The sequence below is a fragment of the Anser cygnoides genome, chromosome 2, assembly GCF_040182565.1.
Source record: "Anser cygnoides isolate HZ-2024a breed goose chromosome 2, Taihu_goose_T2T_genome, whole genome shotgun sequence".
In the NCBI taxonomy this organism is placed as follows: domain Eukaryota; kingdom Metazoa; phylum Chordata; class Aves; order Anseriformes; family Anatidae; genus Anser; species Anser cygnoides.
In genome coordinates, this window is record NC_089874.1 from 60,537,205 (window position 1) to 60,543,321 (window position 6,117).

The window sequence follows — 6,117 nt, forward strand, 5'->3', positions numbered from 1 at the left end:
GGTCTGCATTGCTGATAATACAACACATCTGCAAGAAACTATAATGCTACCTACAAACCCATCAGCAAAACAGTGTGTGAGCTGCTGCTCAGCTTTCTGAACCCCCAGCAGGGAAAGACAAAAACAAGAGCAGGAGCACAGAAGTTGTGCTGGCAGCAGCAGCTGGGAGCAGGGAGTTACTGCTCTCCAGAGATATCCAGCTGTTTCAGCAGACAGCCCCGTCACAGCAGCTGCTTTGCCCTCACCCACCGTTACCTAGCTTCAACTTTGCTAAGCTGAGCTGCAAACTCCAGTGTTATAGCCCCAGCTTTCTTGCACAGTGGCAAGAGGCAGTGACCTTAAGCTGAAGTGGAGAGGCATATGATGTATAAAATTATTGCAAATACACAGATTTTTTAGAGAAAAAAGGGGCAGCCACAAAAAATGGGCAGCCACAAAAAAATAAGTAATCTAAATCATCACTCGGGGAGCTACACAGCCCTTCTTCCTTACAGAATCTCTTCCTCTGTTGGGAAGAAAGCAGCCTGCTACTGCAAATGATGCTTTATTCATTCGGAGAAGAGGAAATGGAAGAAAACCAGGCTTGCTCTGCTACATAAAAGATTTACCACCCATTCTGAAATCCAGCAGTAGCAAAGGCACAGACCAGGGTACTGAAAGACAGCAAAACTCAAGGTATACCACCATAAACAAGCCTAGGCTGTCTTTGCTCTGACACAACCAAGCCCCTGCTTTTGAAGGACACAACTTCCCTAAATAGCCTAAGAAAGTTTCATGCTATTGGCATGGCTGGAAAGATTTTGCCCAGAGCTGCAGCTGACTATTTTGGCATCCATACTCCTCCAGCTGTAAACATTCTCCATGTACCCTGCTTGCAGTGTATGTTCCTGGGTGCAGTGGCAGCAGCAGCAGACAGGGCTTGGACATAATTCTCTTGCTTAGTTTTTACCATTTGAGCCCTTGCTCTGCTTCAGATTTCTCCGACCCGAAAGGGGGATGACTAGGAGTTAGTGACTCATGAAAACAAACCTCTCAAAGCAGAAAAATGTAGCAACTGCCTTATGATAGAGAGAAGACAAAATATCATTACTTCTCCCATCCACAAAAGAATAAATGTAAGTCTAGAAATGCAGTGGGGGATATATGGGAATGAGGGCAAAGGACTACAGTCTATGATCACAGAATTGCTTCCTGGGAGAATGGGAAGAGTGGGAGAGCTTTACAGAAATCACAGGGTGCAGTTGTATGTGGGATCCTCTGAAAACATGGGACTTTTCCCTCTTCATAGGAAGAGTGTCTGGCCGCAGCTAGGAATTCATACATTGTTAATTCAGGACTTCCTTCTCTTCACAGCAGCCCAGATTGGCATTTTGCCCCCTTTAAAAGGAAAACAAATCTAATCCTTTTGGAGTCCTGTTCCTCATTTTAAAAGTGTGTGAGTGGGTTTGAAATGAAACAAAATATGTCCCCCTCTTATTAGTAATGCCAAATTGCTGGAACTGATTGGAGGAAGGAGAGATTGGAGGGCACATTGCATGAACTCTGCACAGATTGCATGAAACAAACCTCTCTCTCTGTAAAACAATGCAGTTCAGGGGCCAGTGAATTGAGCATAAACCCCTGAGAAAATATCAAGCCAAATACATCAGTACAACATTGCTGTTTTCAAAAGAACTGAAAGATGCAATCGATGCATATATCAGACAGCATTTGCTGAAGCCTGCCAGTCTGAATTCTACTCAAACTGGTACAAAGCGGGTGTAGTGGTGTTTGGATCAATGATCTGATATCAGCAGAAATGAAGTCCGAATCAGCACTAGACTCTAGAAACAAATCTTCTACCACCTCTACCCTGCCTTCTTATCTCCCTGCACATCCCCCCATGTCCCCAGGCTGAATCAGAGAACTCAGCTGCATGGTATCTTGTCACTGAAAAACTAGCTGGAAATGGCTTCTGCTGAGATGTGTTAACCATGGAAACATAGCCCTGTAAGCCGAGCAGCAAAAAAGGAACCTGTAAGCAAAATTCTCCTATCTGAGGTTTTACCTAACACTGTCTGAAAAGGGCGTAGTGTACCAATAATTACGTAGATTGCTTCAGTCATTCTCTGGAGATGTGGCAATGTGCATGCAGCGCAAGCTAGAGAAGAAAGTCTGGAGGAGGCACCAGTCTGTTTGCATTATGTAGTCATCATGCTTGCTGGAGTTGATTTGCAGCATCTGTGAACAGACTTCTCCTAATAAAGATCTTCTTTAATTGAAGGATAATGAAATCCTATGATTTTATTAACTAGGGTAGAAGTGATGAGGGAGTGATACTCACGCTGAAGAAGGGTGCGTGTTTAAGAAGAGAACAAGGCAACATTTATGGAAAGAAGCAATATAACACACTCTACAGGAAAGCTGGATTTCTAGACAAAGAGTGTTGCATAATCACAGAAACCATGCAAGAGAAAAATGGATTCTGAATACTGAACTGACCGTAAGAATTAGTAAGGCAAGGATTTTTCCCTATCTCATATGCAGTACTTTGGCTGGAAAATACAGGAATAATTGATAATTGTAAATGATTTTAGGCAGAAGGACACTATGGACAGGTATTGGGGTTAGGATGAAGGTCAGGGAAGTACTTTATTTTACCTGAAATAAAGAAGAAGAGAGCTTCTTAGGTATGTGAGTTGCACAATGGAGAGCTCTGGTATCCACATGTAACTTTAGAGACAAAAAAGATCCTCTAATCAGAAACAGCTTTTTTTTTTTTTTTTTTTTTTTTTTTCCTGGGACATGTGATTTCAGTTTGCAGGAGAAAATGTCAAGAGAAATATCCCCAACCCTGGGGAAACACATACAAATGTCAACAGCACAGGAGCTGTCCAAAGGAAAAATCAAAACAGTGACGGCCATTAGTGCACAGAACAAGTACATAGATGCAAGATAAAGAAGCCAATGACTCAGGACACAGCCAGACTGAAAATCATGGCTCATTGTACATACTGTGGGAAGAACATGAAAGGCAGAAATTAACATTCTCAGCCACTGAATACAAGAGCAAAGAGTGTAAGAAATATGTCCCAGTGTACAGCCAGTTGAGAAGGAAGAAGAGCTTTCAGCAGATGAAGAGATTGGAAGAGGACTGGAGTTGTCAGGATTTATGGAAAGATTGGGAAAGCTAGTAATAAGGTTGGGTACAGCATTAGGATTTGGAAAAGAAGAGCTCAATTTCATTGTCAGATCCTTCAAAGCTTAAAGGGCTATCTGAAGTGTTCCAGCCAGCACTGGCAAATGGCTTATGGCTAGGGAAATAATGGTTCAAAAAACTATGGTATAGATTTGAATGAATGTTAGGGATATCAAAAGTGGAGTCAAAAAAAAATAATCATAATTAATTGCTATATCCTGCAAGACTTACAGGAACAGGGTGAGAATAGGTGAAAGATGAAGATTTTTTTTCTGAAGCACTATTAGTCCTGGCTGTGCCTACAGCGCCAGCTTGAAGATCAAAAGTATGTCCAACACTTCATTGCAAGGCTTGCAGAGAAAAGTGGATTATAGTTAGAGTTCCAGCTTCATTTAATGTTAAGATCAGAGTTAGGATTTGGGAGAGCAAGGACTGACCAGTCTGGTTTGCTCCTGTGCTTTGCTGCTGTGCTATGAGCTCAGTTTGGCTGGCAAACAGATTTGATGTGGCAGGTGACAGCAGCTCTTCCCTGTGGCTGTTTCAGATCACTGGCCACACTTGATAAAGGCACGTAGGGCTTGGACATTATGCATATGGGCCTGGCATTACAGTGTCAAACCAAACGTCTATCCGGCTCTGAGAATTATTATAAAGAGACGCCTAGAGTATAAAACAGAGTAAGCCTGATTGTACACTCCCAACATTCAGACATTAAATTCATTTTCATGATCTTGTCTAGTCTCACCTTGAGTACATGTAAACACTCAGTTCCACAAACTAGGAACACTGTGCCTTAGTTATATGGTCTGCAAAGAACCAACTTTGTCAGCAGTTTTAAACATGTCTCTTTATAATTTCATTTGATTAATCTAGCGTTTATATTGGAAAAGACAGTGGCCAAATGATGCCTATTGATTCTGTGAATGATTTTATAAACCATTATCAACCCCACCCTGTGTTGTGTGCTTTCTAGAATAGAAATGCCTAACTTACTTACATGGCCCTTGTATGAACTTTTGTATGGCCCAGTTCTGCTATATTTTCATCCATAAGCTAATGTGCTACCTCAAATTAGGGTAGAGCTCTTCAGCTCTCCAAAAAGTAGAAAAGTTATGTTGGGTTTGCTTTAGAATAAGCAGATAACATGCTACTGTGAGATCCCATGAGGTCCACTGCTGCCAGAAGGCCTGTAGCATTTGAGAGCTGTTAAGGTATGGTTGAGTCAAGGTTTTGAAGGGAGGTTTTGAAAATTGTCTTTCCTGCTTGACTCTGTAAGGTCTGTCTGCATGTACAGAACCAGATGTGGTTTGTGGCTGCTCTTGAAGACAGGCCTAGATTTGCTTAGGACCTCAGAAAATAGAAACAGGAGAGGTATGAATTCTGATGTACCCAGCAGGGCCTGCAGGTCCATGAAGAGGTCCTTCTGGAATGAGGAGAAACCTATGTCACAAATACTTTCAGTTTCAGAAGAATTGCAGAGGAAAAGGTAACTGATTCATTTTTATCTCTAAAGATACATAAACATTAGTAAATGAAATAATTCCTAGGCACTGGAAAACACTTCTCTACAATATGAAACTGCTAGAAACAGTTAATTTTGGCCTGCTCCCAAACAACTCACAGGCACACTTTGGTAGATAGGACACTGCAGGAAATACTTCCAGTTCCCAGCATGGATTTTGGCATACTTCTTCTGCCATGGCTCCCCAGCAGCACGCTGTGCTCGGCTGGTAGGAGGTGGCAGTGGACATCCCAGTCTGGATGGCCTCGGGGTACCCCTCAAATCACTCCAAGACCTGAAGAACAGAGATTGAGGAAGGGCCATGACCATAAAAATCTTGATCGCTTTGCTCTTCACAGGCCTGGCAGCAGACATAGAGCAGAGCTCCAGGAGTGCCCATTGTGTTTCCATGCTTCCTGCTCTCAGGGGACAGGGGAAATGTGGATGTGTTTGGGTATCAGATGTCTTACAATGAAGGACAATAAAGAGCATAAGGGTTTGTGGCTTGGAGGAGGAGTTAATTAACCACTGCCCCCCCCCCCGCCAAAAAAAAAAAAAATCTCCCATTAAAACTTCAACAGATGAAACAGCAACAGCCATGAAGGACATCTTTACCACCTATTGAATGCTCAGGGAACAACTGCAGCAACTGGTTAGATGTGTCTGCCTCTAAAGTTCAGCCCTGGCAGGCATTTCTGCTTAGCCAGACATGTGCATGTGGGTTGTTTTGGAAAAAATTGCCCCCTTTCCTAAGCTACTCACCTGCTGCCTGAGGGCACGCTGGCACTGAGCAGCAGCACAACAAAGGTGTTTCTGGTGAGAGTTGGGATTAGGAAGCAAGGAGCTGCTTTCCTTCCTAAACCTTGGAATTTCAAATGAGTAGGTGGAGGATACAGCTTAAAAATGGGAGTTTGCAATGTAAAATATAAAATGTTTGTTCTGTAAAATGTCTTTGGTTACTTTGACTGCCTTCAGGCTAGGATTGGGGTCAGCTCATGGGCTGCAATTTAGCACAAGAAAATCTAGAGCAAGACACAAGCTTAAATCTTGTGCTTAAATAGCACTATCTTGTGCTTAATCTTGTGCTTAAATCTTGTGCTTAAATAGCACTAGTTCTAGTTCTACTAGCTTAAATAGTACTAGTTCTAGTATCAAATACTGGAATTTCAGATCAATTTTCTTAGGCTGTAAGCAGCTCTTTCAGATGCTTAGTGTTTGTAGGCCAGGGAAAGAAGAAATCTGGAATGATGTTCATTTCTGAGTCTAGTTATGGTAAGGAAGGAGAGATGAAGTTAGCAGGAAAACTATATTTTTGCTGTAATAGTTTGTGATTTTTTGTTTTGGATTATGGTTAGTAACATGGTTAGGTGTACTGATAGAGTTTTATTCGGAAAAGTAATGTTAATACTACTCCTGAATCTTAGAAGCTGTGCCAGAG